This window comes from Camelus dromedarius, chromosome 28 (genome assembly GCF_036321535.1).
Source record: "Camelus dromedarius isolate mCamDro1 chromosome 28, mCamDro1.pat, whole genome shotgun sequence".
Taxonomy (NCBI): Eukaryota; Metazoa; Chordata; class Mammalia; order Artiodactyla; family Camelidae; genus Camelus; species Camelus dromedarius.
Window position 1 is genome coordinate 19,919,154 of NC_087463.1, and position 19,784 is coordinate 19,938,937.

The following is a 19,784-nucleotide window of genomic DNA, read 5'->3' on the forward strand; positions in this document are numbered from 1 at the left end:
TGAAGGTCAGAAGCCCTCAACACCGGTTAGGAGAAGGCTTAACAGCTGTCCAGCCTCAGAGCTGCCCATGGGGTGGCCTGACTCCTTCCTTGCTGCCACGTCTCAGCCCAAGCCCGCTACACCCTCCCCTGCACTTAAGGTCCCAAGGGGACCCTCTCGTAAATATCCCGGATGCTAATCTCCATCAGAGTCAGCTTCCCAAGAAGCTGCAACACACAAAAAAACCTTTAGAGCTATTCACTTATTTTTTTCATATGGGCAACATTTTTCTGAAGGAATATAGAGAGAAAAGTGAGCAAACAGTAATGGTACAGATCAGTGACTTTTCACCAAGCTTGCACCTCACGATCCACGGGACCAGGAAGTGGAAACAGAACGTGACCAGGACCCCCTCTTCTCAGGGGAGTAACTACTTCTTTGTTCCTAGTAAGTGACTTTTTTCCTATTGACTTTATATCAAACTCTTCGTGAGGCTCACATATTAATTCTATGGTTTTGCCTGGAGACATCTTATAATTTACCACAAAGACTGGTTTTTATTTATAAAATATACTGCATCATGCTATTTTTCATCTTTGTGAATGGAACCTTCTGGGTGAAAACAGTGTACTGTTGTGGGTTCCACTGATGAATACAGTTGGTGTTGGTGTGGGACATGCTTGTCTTGTGAATGTTCTAAAGTCCAGAGTGAACTGTGAACAGAAAGAGACATATGCAGAGAAATGGTTGGACACAAGAATGACTCCTTAACCTGTCTTCCCGTCCCCTCAGGGCTGGTCCAAAAGCAGCAACAGAGCATCCCAGGAGGAGACAAGGAAACCACTGCCTGCGTAGAGCCTTAAAATGCACAGGTGAGGTAAACTTCAGCAAAGCTTAGTCTGATTTTCCCCCGCTGCAGGCATCCCCAGAGGATATTAAGCTCAGAGCTTGTGTGCTAATCTGAACCCTGCTCTCTGAGATTCCTTTGTTTTAATCATTGTCTCAGCATCACAGGAGACTGCTTTAAACACAGCTTTTCATAGACTCCTTGCTTAGAGCTTTAGTCGTCTTCTCTGCCTGGTTTTTCAGAATTCAGTAAGTACTTTGTGGAAGAAGCTAATTCTATCTCTGAAGGAGACCAAATTCCAATTTTTTGTCTCTCAACTTAATTTTTTTATTTAGTTATTTTTATACCTTTTTAAATGTTCCTTCTTGCTTTTGGTGAGTCTATTATCTGCCACCATCCACTCCTTCATACCCAGAGACAGTGGTACAACTATGCCAAATGTTGGTATGTGTGTATGTCTGTATGAGACAAGTGGGCTCAATACTTTATGCTAATTTCTAGCAGATTCGGTGTTTTTCCCCCTTTACTGTAGGACTTCTCAGTGCCTTTAATGTACCAATGAATATTAGTATCTCCGAGAGGCAGACAGAGTGTGCAGTGTTTCCCAGATTCAATTGGTCATGGAATCCTTGATTCACGGGGATAACCAGTAATCACTTAGGGGGCACGAGTGAGTGCTCTAAGGAATACAGTTTGGGAAACACTATCAAAGAATGCAGCTTCCCAGGATCCTTGATAACACAAGTTATCTGACTATACACTTGCAGTGACCCTTTCAGTGAGGTGGTGTTACTTCTATTGGAGGTACAAAGGTCGTGAATCTCTATAATGTTAAGAAATTTACCAAATTCACACTTTCAAAAATGCAACAGTTACTAACACCTGGTCTATCTGAATGCAAAGAACCTGTTCTATTAAACCATGCTAATCAACATTTGACTAGTGAGCTGAATTCCCTACGTGAGATGATTCTGGGCTACAGTGCTTTACGTTCTCTAAACTGTGTTCACAGGCTGCAGATGCTCTTGCTGTCTCTAAAAAAAGATTACTTCCTGAGTACCTACCTATGGGTGATGGGTAATTACATACATCTACACTGATGTCCTCATCCAGGCTAGATACGTATCTGTGTGTGGCACCAAAAGTAAATCTAGGAAGCTGTGGTGTTGATGCCTCTTATTTTTGTCTCTAACGATTTTCTTTGTACCTATTTACTCAAGACTTATTTATTTGATGTCTGATGTTGGCTTGGAAGAGAATTTAAGAGTAAGAGCATATGTTTGATCCTAAGCACCTACAGTTTCAAGGAGGAACACATTTATAAACAAATCATTACCATAAAAAGTGGTCCCTCTTTCCTTTCTTAGTTTCTTAAAAATCTAATTTAAGAAAGATGTATTTCCTTCATTTCTCCCTAACATATGGTCCTAATAATTAATGAAAGTGGACAGAACTTTAAGGAAATACATGGTTCTCAACTCCTTCATACAATCTGAGCAGCCTATGTCTAGAAAAATGTTATGGAACAAAATGTACATTATTTTACAAATATACACAAAAATAATATACACAAATACAAAATAATAGATACAAAGACACAAAAATAATATTATTGATCTATTGTTTTTCTCAAATAATTCTGGTGTCAACTGATCCCTTTGAATGTTGTTTAGTATCTTTTTTTTTTTTTTTTTTGTCTAGGAGATACTCTGAAAAACCAATTCCAGTTTCTTACTCCTTAATGTAAGACAAATGTGTCAGTTTGGTGTGGCTCTTTTTACCAACGCCACGGATCCCGTTACTGCTATTATTATTTTTTGTAGCACAGTGCCTGATGCGTAGGAAGCCTTCCAAATTACTGAATGAAAGGTCAGGGTGGACGGAAGCCCATCCCTGGACATTCTGTGCCTTGGCCGCTAAGGCTGCATGTCTCACACTTGGACCAGAGTAGCTGTAACACGAAGACCAGACTGCAGGAAGAGCGAAAGTCGCTGGTTTCGTCTCCAGTTGCTTTTAAATAAACCGGCTCTTTAAACCTCCTAAGTCTATTACGGATTAAAATATATACATATCGAGCAAACAAACAGAAGGGCAACACTGAATAATGTCACAGAGGGTGTTTCATTTCTGTCACCCCCAGGTATCTCTAGTGCCCAAGCTGGGAGTTTATATTTGACTTTGAGTGTTTGCTGGCCTCTGCCAGAAAGCAGATGGTTACAAGGGAGTTTATTCCCAAAGTGGCCAGCTCTTTAGCTGTACCTCCAGGATGTCAGGATGGTAAGTTTCATACAGCAAAAAAGAAATAAAGATTTTTGAACGAAGGATCATGAGATTACCAAAATTCTATTGAGACCGAGATGTTTTAATTTGCCAACTTTCCAGAAAAAACAAACAAACAAAAACCCCAATTTAAGAACTTTCCAGGACATAGAAAAAAATAACAAAGCAAAAACTAAAGATAACTTTTGCGGCTTCTTCTGAAACTAGCCTACATTTTCTAACAGTTTCAGCAAACATCAGCTTCAAAGATATTCTTTGGACAATTCTGTTTAAATGTACCTCTACCAACCTTGATGAATTTTCATAGAAAATGAGAGCCGAATATGAACAAGTATCAAATCTCATGTCAAGTTAATTTTATTGGAAAGATAAGCAAAATGATGGTCGAAGGCATTTTGCCCAGACCTCCTCTTAAAACAAGGGCTAAACTTGGAATTAGGGGAAAAATCCTAAAACCGAGAACAAAACATTTTCTTTCTTTTTCTAGAACACTGTCTGCTCATTTCATCCACCTGGTTGGGTTATTTGGCATTTCCCATCATGGAATAGAGCTTTGATAACAAAGGGACCAATAATTATGGAGTTTAACCCAAGTCAGCAAATACTTATTTAGCACTGACTATGTAGGGAGAACTACTAGTTACGGAGTCAGTCTTTCCGTTCTGGGAATCTGAATAAACTATTCATTTTTCCTAAATTCTTATTTCCTTTTCATTCAGCAAGATGAGTGAGGATCGGGGGCTACTTTTAAGTTAAATGAATTATTGGGTACCCTGCCCCAGCAGCCATGATGAAGGTGGTGGCTCTTTTAACATTTGATTATCACATCTTAAAGGTTCAGTGTAAACCTGATGTAATCCCTGATTTTAACCAGGACACTAATATTTTCCTAGGAAAATCCTACATGGTTGCTACAAATAGGGACTTTCAGCACCAGTCAACTTCCCAGGCAAATTACCCTCAAGTTGAAAAGAATACAGATTCTCAGAGTTAAATTACACATTTGAGTTTTAGGTAAGTTTTAATTTCACCCCTTAAGCTTTGTTTCCACTAAAAATAGGTTTTTATATTCCACTAAAAATACTAGATCCATCTATAGCTCAGGGAAGGAGGCTTATGAAAGTAGCACCAGAAATACCGCACAGTAGAAGGGAGGCGATTTACCATGGCTGTGGATGCATTCCCTAGCGTGCTGTGTGCAGGTTGACTTTTACCAGGTAATTATGTTGAATCTTCTCCTAAACCTTTTGTTCCCTGGGCAGCCTCATCTTCTGTGTCAAACATCATCCGTATGCCTTCCTCGTACATCATCCATGTGACAGCTTCAATGGTGTGCTGAAGCAACAGCTCGCCCGAGCAGCGCTGCCCTGTGATGATTTATCACAGTAACTTAGCATCAGAGGGAGGCAGAATAATATACGGCCAGAAGCATTCAGGAGTGTTGTTCAGGGACATAGGCAGTTGCACCACATAAGCCAAGAAAACTAAAAACTTCGCTTTCGCAGGCATGTGTCCTCATCCACATAAGAAGACATGTGCACATGACAACCTTCATTTGCTCTACATGTAACTGGATGCCTGACTGTGGTTGGTTTTCCAAAAATACTGGGCATAAACCCTTTGCAAATACAATTCAGGTTTTGTTTTTATGAGAAAGTCGGTGGTGATTAAAAGGGACATAAAATGGCAGAATTTGCTCTATGTTAGAAACACTTTGAAGTCTGTCCCTATCAAATTTTCTACAAGGATGTGTAGTAGCTTAAAAAAAAAAAACTAACTTACTCTAGAAAACCACTGTCTTACATGAAATGAGTTTGAAAGCCTGGTCAGTAAGGGGTGAATATTCTCCCTTGAATGAATGCAAGGCAAAGACGGCCTACAATTCTTAAAGGCATGTTTACAAAATTCAAGCGTTAAGGAGACATTTCACCATTTTAACAAAGTTTACAATGACACTGTCTGCCATGTAATTTTCAGAGAAAGGCCTTGGTGGAAGCCACACGTCCTAAGAGCGTCTGGTATCAACCGAGATACCAAGGGAACTTTCAAGCTTCTACAATATCCAGCCTTTTATCTTCATGGATTTTTGAAATAACACTAATTGAAAAGCTTCACTGGGGATGTTGATTTTATGAATTTTTTGGTAGATAATTCAATTTGCAATGTTCCTGGGCATCGTTTTTTATGCGTGGTGGGTGACAGCCTCAGCCCCACCTGAGGTGATCAGCGGAACATTAAAACAGGGCTGTTTTGGGAAACACAACACCATCTCTGCTAATGAGTTCTACTTTTGGAAGGACAGAGAGTGTTCCTGCCCTGATTGAGATGTGCACGCATGTCCGACTTCCTGAAGGTGCCGTTCGGTTAGAAATATCCCTTGGCAAACCTCCCAACACGGCATTTGTCAAGATCTTGCCCATCCTCGATCTCAATTGGATGAGAAATAGTTCCTGAGTGAGTTATTTCTTCTCAATGCAGCAGGAAGCTGTTGTCACCAGCTTTATTGGGCAGTAAAAAAGAGGCTTTAAAGAGACTCAGTTGTACATTTGCTGCCAGTCAGTATTTCAGATATCCTCAACATGCAGGACTTTCCCTTCCAAGTTTGGACACAGTGCCTCCCCAAGTCCGTCCTGCCCGGGCTGTGCTCCCATCAGTGTTTTGTGCAACTTCAACAGCACTTATCCTTACACAATACGTCACTGTGATTTATGCACCTGTATGTCTTCCCCTCCAGGCCTTGAGGTCCTTGAGGACAAGAGTTACATTTTATCAATCTTTGTATTCTCAAGTGTAGCGCGGAACAAATGCGCGGAACAAGTGTTCAATCAAGTGTTCAATCGATCCAAGTTGCAATTTTGTTACCTATGGTGACTTAAATATATAAATTACTGTTCAACTGAACAAACTTCTGTTTATGTGGGTGTTATATGCATTTTGCACATTTTATCCATCGCGTATTTTCTGCGTCTGGCTGGTGATGCATTCGCTGATTTTAGTTTACCAGCATTAATGGAAAACACAGATTTGTCAGGATTGTTGTTATCCCTCAAACTAGGAAGAGCACAGTCAGGTAAGCCCACGCTTGCAGCCTAATATGTTAAGTGCCGCCTAACAGCCACAATAATGATCATAGTAACAGAAACTATTAGAAACAGTAATTATTGAAGTCATTCCTAAGTCCTGAAAAACACACCAGTGCTCACTAAGCTGAATGCACTGTGCTTAGTGATTTGTTTGTGTTGTTGAATTCAGTACTCTCCTTCACTCTGAGGCAGGTGTCATTAGTGTCCCGACTTTACAGAGATTGAAGCTAGTTTAAAGAGGATGACATGCCACTTCATCAAGGACACACAACTAGTACGCAAAGTAGCAAAGATTCAACCCCAGGGGTGTCTAACTTGAACCTAAGCCCTACCTACCTCTAAAGTGTTTTACTGAGCATACACCCAGGGGCTCCGTGGGTGTAGAGGAGGGTTTTCCACGGACTGAGGCACCTGGAAGGGATTCCTGGAGGAGCCTCCCTAAGCTGAGGCTCGGACTTTATCTTCTGGTTATGAAGATGTTAAAAATTCTTTAAGGGGAATGATACTGCCAGATTCGTTTTTGTGGGCTCACTTGGTGACAAGAGAATTCACTTAAGGGTTCTAAGAGCAATGACAGTGACTCTAGGACTTTGATGTACATCAGAATACCTGGAGGGACTGTAAGAGCAGAGCGCTCCCCCTGCCCCGCTCCCCTCTCAGAGGTTCTGTAGGTCTGGAGAGGGTCACCGTCCCCTCCAGGCTTCACCTTTGTCAATAGTGTTCTGCTGATGCAATTGCTGCAGGTCTGAAGACCACACTTTGAGAACCACCAATTCACATTATTGCAGCAGCCAAGGACCATAATGACGGGAACTCAAATGGAGGACGCACAATAAGGATGCAGAGGAGTGGCTCCTATTGAAAAATATTTAAACAATGAGTGCTCAACCTCCAAAAAGAAGACAATGACTGCATTTCAGTTTTGAAAAACACAACGAAGTCTGGGAGGATTCTCCTACTTTTAGGCTGGGGGATGGTATTCACTGAGATAAAGAATCAACAGGGATCATTTTTGAAAGATTAAGGAAGGTGTTCCCTTTGGGATTTTGAGATGTAACATTGCTGAGAGCCCATTCTCCACGAGTCTCTCATGCTTCTCTGCTCTTCCTGTATTAATTCTTGTTCTGCGTTGCCTTGTTAAGGATATATGCACACCAAACGTACTGTCTCACCTGGGGCACAGGACAGATTTGTTTGCTGTCCAGGCAAGGATTGGGCAGGTTTGCTTGCAGTCCATTTAAAAAATGAGGGTTTCCTAAGGTCACAGGATCTCAGCTGTGACCCAATCTACTGTATTACAGCGTCTACCATGGCCAGTCCCTTGCCTGATGGGACTTGAGGGGGAGCAGGGATGAACACAACCTGAGGTTCCTGCTCCCTGCTCTGCCATGAGTAGTAAGGCCTTTATTTCTGACCCAGGAGTCTCATTTCTCTTACCAGGATCCATGAAAATGCAACATGCCAACTTGTGAGCTTGTAAGATGCAATTTTAGGTACTTCACAGCTCTTAACGGATGTGTGTGGGACAGTATAGTAGATGTGACCAAGAGGAAGAGGGACAGTCTGATGCTCAGAGAAACAGATATGAGGATACAATTGTGTCAGTCTTCAGCACAGAAGTGAACAGAATGTGATTAATAAGATCAGCTAAGGAGCACACAGATTTAGGCAGACAGCTGGTCAAGGACAGAAAAAAAAACACTAATTTTTCTTTTAAGGTCCTATACCTGTTCTGGATGGTGAAATGAGAAGTTCTATGGCCTCAGCTGTGGGTGGGAGAGAGATGTAGAAACCAAGTCAGAAGTCATTCTTTTGGAGGTAAAATCAAAGAAACTGACTTTAAATTAATTAGACCACTTACTTTAAAGCATTTTTATATACAAATATTTGTTTAAAATAGGGCATGGACATGGGGAAAAGACAGAAAAGAAGAACCAACTATAAAGAAAGCAGCCAGGGATGCATGCCATGGCAGATTCCCCTCAAAAGCACTGAGTTCACTGACAGAAGCCAGACAACAGTCTCCTGACTAGATAAAAGGAGAAAGCACAGGGAAACCACGTTGGCCACAGTTATCAAGGGCCCGGGCAAGGAAGGGTACTGCCTGCCAGGCGGCACAGCCACACTTTCTTGGGTGATGACAATGTTCTGGGTCTTCATGGCGGTAATCCCACTACTGTTTATATTTGTCCAGATGAATCACATTGTGCATCTAAAATCTGTGAATTTGGTAAATTATACCTTAATAAAGCTGATTTTAAGAGAATTAAGTAATACTGTTCAGGTTATTTATGTGTAATTTAATCTATGTCTTCTTTTTGGATTTTATTAAAATATCAAATCTTAAGATTGACCAAAGTTCTAACTTTTTTTTTTATTGTATTGCTAAAAATGTCTTCTTTTTGATCGTCCATAACCTCCTATAACTTTCCTCCCTACAGACACTGAATTTATGGTGTTGGCATCATTTAGACGAACTCATCACATTTCCTTAGTTTCTCTACCTTGAACTGACACCACCTTCGGTTTTGTATTGCTTCTTAATGCGTCTTCTGAGTTATGAGTGTTTTAATACCCTTGGAATATGTCACCTTAATGAACAACTCAATTTTTATATGCTCTTCCAGCTCTGAGACCTTAAAATGACAGGATTTTGATTATGTCCCAAAAGAGAAATTTTTAAAAAGTGGGTACTACTCCAGAATACCAATGGCATGTCCATGTCAATATCTGAGTCAGGCTGTTTCAAAAATACAAACCTAGTTCAAAGAGAACTGTATATATTTTATTATAATCAGAAAACCCAAGTTCTAGTCCTAGTTATGAAATTAGGGTCTTCCTTGGCTGGGTCATTTTACAGTTCTGCCTCAGTTTATCTTTAAGCTGAAAATAATCATATTTTTACCCAAAACTGTGAGCAACAAGTAAGAAAAAATTATTGGGGAAGTCAGTAATAGTGACATGTTATTTTGGTAAGAGTCTGAGCATTGCATGTGGCAGATAATCAGAATTTCAGGGCATATAATGGAATGGCTTCTCTTCACTCAAAATTACTAACTTCTCAATATCCTGCCTTACAATGTATTGCTTACTCATTCATTTATTTAAAAAATTCTTATCAAGTTCCTGTTAGAGTTGTATCACTTACTGTGTCAGGGGTGGGGATACAAGGCTGAGCAGGACAAATCCAAACCTAGTTCTTACATTGCTTGGGGTGTAGAGGAAGGCAGACATCAGCCAAATTCTGATGAATGGACTGAAAAAGAGGCTTCTTAACAAATTATATTATCTCTATCTCTAAGGGGTTTAATCCTTATGAGATGAGGGCTACCCCAATGAGACAAAAATGTAAACAATTAAATCTAAAATTCAGACAAATATAAATTTAAGCAAAATATACATTTCTTAATCATCTGGAGCCAATTGCACATCTATGGAATTTTCTTTGAATCCACCAGAAATAGTCTTTAGAAAAAATGCTATTAATTGAAAATATTCTCCCCACTGCATATTTTTATTTGATACAGGTATCATGTATGTTCAAGTAATTTGATTTTTTTCTAAATACTGCAGGAAATAAAATAATGATCTCAACTATTTATTTTTGTATTCAGAAATAGTCACATACGGTTTGGCACAAGTCTATGTATTTTGTGAAACTTGTGGATTTGAGGACAAGTACTGTACACTGTTCCATTCCTACAGTGTCTAATATGATTTAGATGTATAATAAATTTCTAGAAGCCATGTTATATATGGAAATAGACGTGTGTATATCTAACAGCAATTTAATCAGTAAGCACTTACTGAGAATATACGAATGGGCCAATTTTTATGCTGTTAAACTGAACATTTCTCATGTCATATTATTATTTAGTATTTAATAAACTGATTAGAACAAGAATCTTGGTTTAAAAATAATCATGCTTTATCATCTGATTCATTTACCTACAACAGCCTCGTTATTATAAGTAATCATATACCATCTTAATACAAAAGCCTTGGGCTTATTTCAAACCATCTTATATTATGACAGTGTTATTGATGGGATTTACTTTTTGTATTTTAGTATTTGTGTCATTTTCTGAGAAAAGGAGGTCAAAATTTTACTTACCGCCTATTGTTCATTTTTGTGTGTGTTTTACAATATTTGGGTTTTTAAAAATATCCCTTTATTTGGCCAATGTATTTAAGAAAACAAAGTTATAAAAAAGAGATTTAAAAGTTACAGTACAGTTCATAACAGTGTCTGGATGTTGCGGATAGAGATGAGTATCAGGTGACATTAGATTCGACGTTTAGTTAAGCCCAACGCACATATGGTACAACCAGAGTGGCTCAGTGTATTAGTTTCCTACTGGCACCACAGCACATTATCTCCAGTTTAGTGGCCTATGCTAACCCAAATCTATTATCTTACATTTCTGAAGGTTAGAAGCCTGACGCTGGCATCATTAGGTTCAAATCACATTTCTGGCAGAGCTGGGCATCTTTCTGATGACTTTAGGGGAGAATTCATTTCCTCGCCTTTTCCAGTCTCTAGAGGCCCCTTCCCTCCATCTTCAAAACCAGCGACACTTGATCTCTGATTATCCTCTAGTTACATCTCTGTCCAAATCTCCCTCTTGGCCCTCCTGTGCCAGGTTCCTTTCTCGCAGCTGGGCTTCAGCAGGATAGTCCAGGATAATCTCCCCATCTCATGTTCTATATTCTTAATCACGTCTGCAAAGTCCCTTTGCCATTAGTGCTGCATGTTCACAGGTTCAGAAGGTGACATGGGCATCTTAGGAGTGGGCGGCATTATTCAAACCCCCAGTATTTTTAGGACATGTTTCATTATAATGTACCTTGATTAGCTTAACATTTTCACTATTTAAATCAACAAACATCTGTTCAGAGTTGTTATAGTCAATTACTGTAATAGGAAGTGGAAATGCAAAGAAAAAAAAAAAAAAGAATGGATTATTTCAATGGAGTAAAGTCTAGCTGGAAGCGTGAGTTAAACAGCGGTAGGGCAATGCCATCAGAGGTGAGATATAAACCAGACCCAGGTAAGCGCAAGTGTCAGGCAGTTCAGGAAGATGTTTCCAAAAGAGGCGATTCCCGCACTTGTCCCGAAGAACAAGTACGAGTTAATTTTGTAAAGGAAGAAGACTCTTGAGACATATTACATTCTTTAAACAATTTAGTCCCTGTAGGTTTAAAGCAAGCATTAGAGTTCTATCTTAATAAAACTCATCATTAGATTCATGACAACTGTTTCTATAAAGATAACCTGGCACTTCTGAACTAAATATGAAATGTACCGTAATGTAAACTTAATTTCCTACTTGCATTTCACCCACCTATTCCAGTCACTTCTTGATAGAATGTTCACGGTTACTTCCCTTTTAGGAAACTGTTCTATTTTAAGACGGATCCTTCTGTACTAAGCACGACACACGGCGGGAAATGCTCACTTTCATCCACAAAGACCGTGCTCTCAGACACTTTCCGGGAGGCTTTCCTCCTCATCTCCTCTCATCTCCACTGCTTCTCCCCAAAATACTCAGAAAGCACAAAGACAGTGTGTCCCACCCATGAGCTTCCAAGAGGTCCTCGACTTACACTTTCTGTAACGTCTAACGTAACTCTTCCCATGCGGTGACCTCTAACAGACTCTCCCAGTCAGCAGCAAACGTCTCAGGGAAAGGCATGCCAGCTACCTCACTTTATAATCCCATCAGCTAGTAGACCATCTAGTAAAATCTTGCACAATGTTTTCAAATGAACATTCTGCACAGCACGTATCTGTAATACAGTAATTAGCCACAAGACAAGGTAGGTTCTCTGTTTACCTGCTTTAGTAGATGAGGAAATGGAAGCCTACAGGACTGATCAGCTTGCCCCAGTTCCCCTTGCTAGCAGTTGCTGGAACGTGGATTCCAATCCCTACGTGACTGGGCTCTCACTTAACCCTTATGTGATTCTTTCCTTCTTGGTTAGGTGGGCTGAGGAGACAGACGTGATCGCTCCTTCTAAAAACACATCACTTGCAGGAACGCCCAGGCTCCAAAAGGAAGACAGACTTCCTCAACAAAGCAAACTGGATAGAAGGCTCCCCAGAGATGGGTCAGCTGTGGGGCCGGAAGTCAGTGGCGGGAGAGGGCTCAAAATTCCCTGTGAACCATTAACCTGCTCATGTCTCATGCAAGCATTTTAGGGGAACTATCCCATTATTCCACTCAGTGATTTTGTTTTGATCTTTCTTCGGCTCACAAGTGACCTTAATAACTCCAACACTGACTACCCTCCATAAATAGTTCCGTTTGAATTTGTTTCACTGACAGAATTCTTACATGTATATATATCACTAACATTGAATGAAGACAAAAACTGTAACAACCTAGAAAGAAGGCAGAAGAGAGAAAATAATACAGCATTTTCAGAATTTGGGGAAGAAAGAATCTAACGAACAAGCCCTCAGCTGAGTACGTGACAGGTGCATCAGGACCCAAGGATGGAGTCCGCGTCGTGTTTTGCCGTGCTGCTGGGAAGGAGTGTGGGCTTTGGGGTCAGGCCAAACTGCTTTGATTTTTCTGGTCTTATTCAAGAAATATTAGGTACCAAGTTTTAACAGTTTAAGTGTCAGAAGATAAGATCCAACTAAAGCATCTTCCTCTTAATTAGAAGACTTTGCTAGGTTGCCCAGGGTGGCAACATTATCATCAAAAACTTCCCAGTTATTTAAAAGACTTAGACCCCAGGGAGGTCATGACTTCCTGTGACCTAGAGAGAAGCCTATGACTAATATAAGAATATAATTGGCCTGAGGATTCTAGAATTTGTTATTAAAAGAAGAGAAGTTTCTTTACAGCCTTTAATTAGATAATAGGATTGTAGCCACAGGCCAGCAGAGCAGTTGCCAGAGCTGAGTGATGAGGTAAATGGCAGGCCAGCAATCCCACCTTGTTAAAAGTAAGAGTTACCTGGTCTTGCAAAGATTAAAACAGAGTCCTTGGTGAAAAAAGAGAAGCTGGACATCTGTGTATGTAACACTGAACTGAACAGGTGATCTGAACTTCTGAGTACACTGCTTTATGCATTTTGAAAGCAAACTCGATTTACAAATGTTAGCCACCGTATATAAAAATAGATTTAAAAAATTTTTTTCTTCTGTATAGCACAGGGAACTATGGTCAATATCTTGTAATAACCTTTAATGAAAAAGAATATGAAAACGAATATTTATATGTATATGCATAACTGGGACACTGTGCTGCACACCAGAAACCGACACATTAGAACTGACTATACTTCAATTAAAAAAAAAAAATACCAAAAAAAAAAAAAAGCAAACTCATGATACTTGAAGGACTAATAATGGGATCTGGAAATTAACCATTGACCAAGTACACAGTTTGCGGATTTTGCAGATTTACCTTTTGCTTTTTTTTCCTTTTAAATAAGACACCTGCACTCGGGCTCCCTTATCATTCGATAGAACCTCAGTTAGAAACATGACTATTTATTGTAAGTTATGACAAAAGTTCCAGCAGATGGGGAGGGGGTCGTAAAATTCTATCATTGCAACTTCCCTATTTCCCTCAGGCGTCTTGGAGTTTTCTTTTTTATTCAAGCGTTCCCTTAGAGATGCTACTTCAAAAACCCCATTTCCTCTAAAAGCTGCTTCTGACAATTTTAAACAACGTCTCTAGCTAAGAGACAGAGAAACTACGTTCACACTCAGGCATGAATTTGAGTTTTACCTTGTTCTCTCTCCACTTTAGAAAGATTTTTCTCTTCTTTTTTTCTTTTGTTAATTTCATGAATGACTACAGTTAAAGAGAAAACATTAAAATTCTCAAAAGGTGCCCAAGAATTATTAAAACATTTAAGATGCACTTTGAGACCTGGCTGATGCTTTATGCCCATGGCAATCTTGGCTAATGAGGCCATTTACATGCATGAAATGAAAAGATGGTTTGTAGAAGGCTATGAGACACATTTTTACACATTTAAATACTTTAGTGGTATTACCTGGACACTCCTGAATTGCAGGGCCAGGAGCCTCAATTACTTGAGAAGCATATTTAAAATAGCCAAGTTTTGTTACAAAGACCTTAAATTTTCTAATGTTCCTATAGCCAGGATACCATTTACAATGTATGTTAGTGATTACTCTTATTTAAAAAACAGATCTGCGATATTTTTCGTTGAGGTGGACCATTAAAAACTATTTTCATAATTTTCAGTCTCTATAATGTGATTAGGGTTTCACAGTGTTTAAAACATTCCCTGATCCCAGTGAGTTTAGCCAGCTGGATAGCTGTTTCAGGAGATTAGGGTCCTACTTGGAAAATTAAAGCAGGAAGTTACTTAATAAAAAAGCCAAATCCTTTCCTCAACATCCGGTGCCAGCTTGGGCAAGAGAAAACGTTTTACAAGTGATTTACCTTTTTCATTTTCTTTGCATTTCTGAAGTATCAGTGAAAACAGTACCATTTTAAGTAAAAATCAAGGCGCATATTACTTCAATTTTCCAATTTATGTTCCTACCTCCCCCTGCACCCTGGTCACACTACTGGCCTCTGAAATCTCAGAAAATACACAAGTCAGCCACTGTTACTTTCTTTTCATTAAGAACTTACCCCTGAACTACACTGGAATTTGACACAACACTGTAAAATGACTATAACTCAATAAAAAATGTTAAAAAAAAAAAAAGAAAAAAATTAAGAACTTACCCCTGTACACACATTCACACATAGGCACATGCTTTTTTCAAATGACAACATATAGTTCAAATTTCTTTTACTTAATCATCACAAAGGTAATTATGTGCTAGAATAGTGACCTGGAAGGCACAAGATCTTTGAATTGACCCAGGAAACAGTTTTTCTTCCTGAATCACAGAGACTTTATCATGAATGTGTTCAGAACAACTCATATGAAGCAATACCAACACCTGTGTTTCCTCGGCTCCTCTGAGAACATTTATAGAAATTTGATATATATATACATGATTTATTGAGTGCTTTTAATACACTGCAAAATTCATTTTAAAAAGATGTGTGTTTTCAGAGATTGGTAATAGAATAGATTTGTTCTTGAGTAAACAAAAATTCAATATAAATCTATTGGCATTTGAATTTGAGTGGTAAAATCAAAATGGACAATAGACGCCATGTTTCCAAACTATAAAGTAAAAATATATAATGGTTTTCTTGTACAAGATCTCCTTAGATAATTTACTTTTATAACCTAACGTATTTAAATTATAATTTTTATAACATTCTGTGTTGATTTTACTCATTCTTCTTTAATAAGTGCAAGGTTTTTTTTTTTTAAATAAAAAATAGTTTTCTTGGATAAATGATCAGTTCTATCAAGAATGTAAATACAACACAAAATTTTCAGAGATGTTTCTGGAAGGTACATTTTATCTTATTGCTCATTTTGGGAGATTCATACATAAGTATGCAATATTTTAAATATAAAAAGGCATCTACCTTTTAGAGACAAAGGATGACATGTTGACGAAAACTTACTGATGACATTATTATTTTGGGTGCTGATGTATCAGAGCTCTTAAAAAAAAAAAAGTATCAGTAACTTGAACAGATTTCCAAGTAAGTGTTTAAGTGGGTCTTAGTGCAATTTATTTTGTTTCACTTATGGGAAAAGAGTCCACATTTTAAATGCGTAACTATCCATTTAGACACATTTGAAACAGAAGTTGGTCCCTGAAATGAATGTTACAGCTTTTCTCTTGATTTTCAGTTTAGTGGAGTGTGTCCTGATGGTAGTTTTAATTTACTATTGAGCATAAATTAAGTATGTATTAATCAGTTTACATGCAAACACACTCCAATATTTAGATGCAGGGGCCTTCAATGTTTATATTTAAACAACCATCTCCTTAGCAATCCCTGGCAGCTCTCTCACCGCAGGGAACAATCAAACTGTACAGATGGCTTAGCTTTATACATGGGCTTTAACTAAGCAATGTGTCTTTTTCTTTAAAAAAAAATCAGCTAGGATTTATTGATTGTTCACTTTATGCCTAGGGGTGAGACTCAGTTTTTACATGGAGAACCGTGGGAATAACTTTTCTGCTTATGGAAGAGGATAGTTCCCTCTCGTATTCTATAACCCAATCCTCCGTCCTGATCAGCCGAACTTTGGTTCAAGTGTAAAATGACTCAAAAGACTTTCATTTTTCTTCGTAAAGAATTATGACCAATTTGGAAAATGAAGAGGTCGTACAATTGATAATCTAGCCACTGGACCTTTGAATGATTCTTAGTATCTCTGCTTCTTCATGGTGGATCCACGTTAGGCTGCAGCAAAAAGTTCAATTCAACTGTCCCTTGCAGTAACATTCATGGTGCTGACTCAGCTGAAATTCTAGGGAAAGACACTGCAGAACTCAGTGTCAGCACTGCATGTTGGCTTCTGTGAACGCCCTGATGAAGGTACTGAAAGTTAGACTTGAGTTTAGGATCTTTAAAAGATTTGTTTTAGTATTTTTGGGGGGGGTAGGTAATTAGGTATTTATTTATTTATTTTTAATGGAGGTACTGGGGATTGAACCCAGGACCTTGTACATCCTAGGCATGCACTGTACCACTGAGCTATAGCCTCCCTTCCCAAAGACTTGAGTTTAGAACACTTCTGACCAGATTTCTATTTTTATACTTTCACAGCTCTTTCCTTGTAGGTTCCCAGGTCCTCCATGTGCTAAAAGTTACTTGCTAAAGGCAGATCATCAAATTCATTTCTAATTTAAAACCTGGCCAGTGAATACTCTGCAGCTCCAAATTTCTAATTATGAAAAAAAGACATTTGACATTTTAAGTCATTTTTGGGCTTCAGACATCACACTGGTGATGGAAACAGGGAGATAAAAGCTTTGGGCACTTTTTTACAACCCTTAAAATATTCCAGTGAAGCCAAGTTCCAGCTGAAAGTCAGAATTCGGTTCAATAATTTTATTTTCAGAAAATGTTGCCACCATCCAGCAGAGGAACTGCTGAAATTATATAAAAAAAAGGTGTGACGTTTGGAAAAGGTGAACTATTTTCCATAACAAGAAATACAGCTGTCATTCATGGTGCTTCCTGCCAACTGCTGAAGCCTCTTTTCCAGAAATGATTTAGGACAGATTTTCAGCTCTACTCTGGCATCTTGCTTTCTTACCAAAGAGAAATTTGAAATATTGAATGTAATTGTCATTTTGAAAGGTGAAATTTTAAGTTTGTATCTAGAGGACACCCTGCAGCTGTTAAAACTGTTGATCTAGGATCTAGGCAAAAGACAGCAAGCAGTGGTTTGTATTTTCAATTCAAATGCCTGGAAAGGGAATCAAAAAGTAATCTCTCTTCATAAGTCTTGTGAAAGCACAGAGCCTGTGTCCTGACTGGCAGGGAGGAGAATTTTAAGAGTCTCCAGAAGTGTTAACTGAATATAACGTCAAACTGTCAACAACTGCTTTCAGAAAATAAATTACCTCTATACCTTGTGATTTTTTTTCACGCCTTCTATTCCCCTGTTACCAATTAGTTAACACTCGCTTTGACAGAGAGATGGTGATTCTCAATAATCTAAGACTTCAGATGTCGTGTGAATAACTTTAATGATGCTCTTACAGGAGAAAATATCTCATAAAGCCTCCCTATATCAAATCCTAATTTAGAGAAATGCAGCAACGAGCTGCAAAGTGCTCTCAAGTCAACGTGCAAATGTTTATTGACGTCTCATTTCTCATCAGTTTCACGTTTCACTTATGTCTCTCTCCTCTCCCAGGGACACATTTCCTAAAGGGACTTATCTTGTTTTTATTGATCACCATAGAAATTTAAAGTTATATTCAGCAAGAATAAAATACATCATTCTGGAATTACCAAACAGACTGGCCTACGATGCACATGAGAAGCAGAGTTATCTGAAATGAGGTCACATTTTAATGTGTCTGAAGCAAGTATTTATACAAACGGGTTGGGGAAATGGGCCAGGGAATAATCAAAATTGTATATTAATCAAAGAAACAAGCTTAAGAACTTACAGACTCAATAGCAAGGCAGCTGTGTTTTAGGTAGCAGATGAGAAAAAAATAATGTTGCATAAAAGTGCCTGGATGATTCTAAGGTATCGTGCTAGAATCAAAATAAGATAGCTGTTGTCAAATCTTAGCACAACTCCAAGTTCATTATCTTTTCCTTTTGCAATACTCTACCTCCCTGCTTCCACTGCCCCTCTTCTTCTCTGCCCACCTCTAACCCCAGCCCCAGGTCATCACGCTGCTCCTGGGGCCCAGGGCGCTGACTGCAGGATGACCGTGTCTGCCTCTTGTCTGTGCTCCTGCCTTTTCCTGCATCTTCTTCCAATCAAACGTTATCAGCCCTAGAGTTCACTCCTTGCATTATTTGTCACAGCCATGATGTCACAGCTTCCATATAAAAGGAAGCTCTCCTTTTGAAACTTGTTTACCTATTTGAAAACTGAGGTCATAGGGCAAACCACCCCCACTGAGACCTGGAGAAGCAGGCAAAGCCAGAGAATCCCAGCCAAGATCAGCTTATCTGGAGCAGAAGCCACTGGGCCATAAAGGAGTGGAAATGCTCAAGTGCTCATTTTGACAAATTGCTAGAGGCTGAGTGTGGACTAGAAGGGGATGACAAAAAGAAACCTATCTAGGAGGGGTGCCTCGTCCTGTGGGCATCACCACAGGACTGAGCTAAGGAAACCCTTACTTTCTCTCAAAGGGCTAGAAGGATACTGTCATATGACGTGAAGTAAGCCAGAAAGACAAAGAAAAGTACCATACGATATCACGTATGTGGATTCTAACAAATGAGACAAATGAACTTATTTGCACAACAGAAACAGATTCACAGACAGAAGACAAACTTGTCGTTACCAGTGGGGAAAGGAGGAGTGGAAGGATAAATTGGGAGTTGGAGATTTGCAGAAACTAACCACTATATATAAAATAGATAAACAACAAGGACCTACTGTACAGCACAGGGAACTATATTCAATACCTTGTAATAGACTATAATGAAAAAGAATATGAAAAAGAATATATATGTGTGTGTGTGTGTAACTGAATCACTATGCTGTACACCAGAAATTAACACAATATTGTAAACTGACTACAGTTCAATAAAAAAATTTTTAAATGAAAGAGAAATGACTCAAAGACAAAAACTGAGGAAATTCATCACCACAGAACTGCTGTGGTGCTCGCTTCAGCAGCACACGTACTAAAATTGGAACAATACAGAGAAGATTAGCATGGCCCCTGCGCAAGGAGGACACGCAAATTCATGAAGTGTTCTGTATTTTAAAGATCTTATGGTAGCTCACAGAGAAAAAAATGTGACAATGAATATACATATGTTCATGTATAACTGAAAAATTGTGCTCTACACTGGAATTTGACACAACATTGTAAAATGATTATAAATCAATAAAAAATGTTAAAAAAAAAAAAAAGAACTGCTGTGTTTGAAACACAGATTTTTAGGCAGAAGGAAAATGAGTTAGGTCAAAAACCTGGATCTCCATAAAGAAAAGAGAAGTGGCTGAGATGGAAAACAAAATGTTTCTCT

At 38.8% G+C, this 19,784-nt stretch overlaps 1 non-coding gene across 1 annotated transcript; it reads left to right on the plus strand.

Moving 5' to 3' along the window:
- The first annotated feature begins 19,412 nt into the window (after window positions 1-19,412).
- LOC116149823 (U6 spliceosomal RNA) lies at window positions 19,413-19,519 on the plus strand. Its single transcript, XR_004133428.1, has one exon. It is a non-coding gene; the product is annotated as a U6 spliceosomal RNA (small nuclear RNA).
- Window positions 19,520-19,784: the final 265 nt, after the last annotated feature.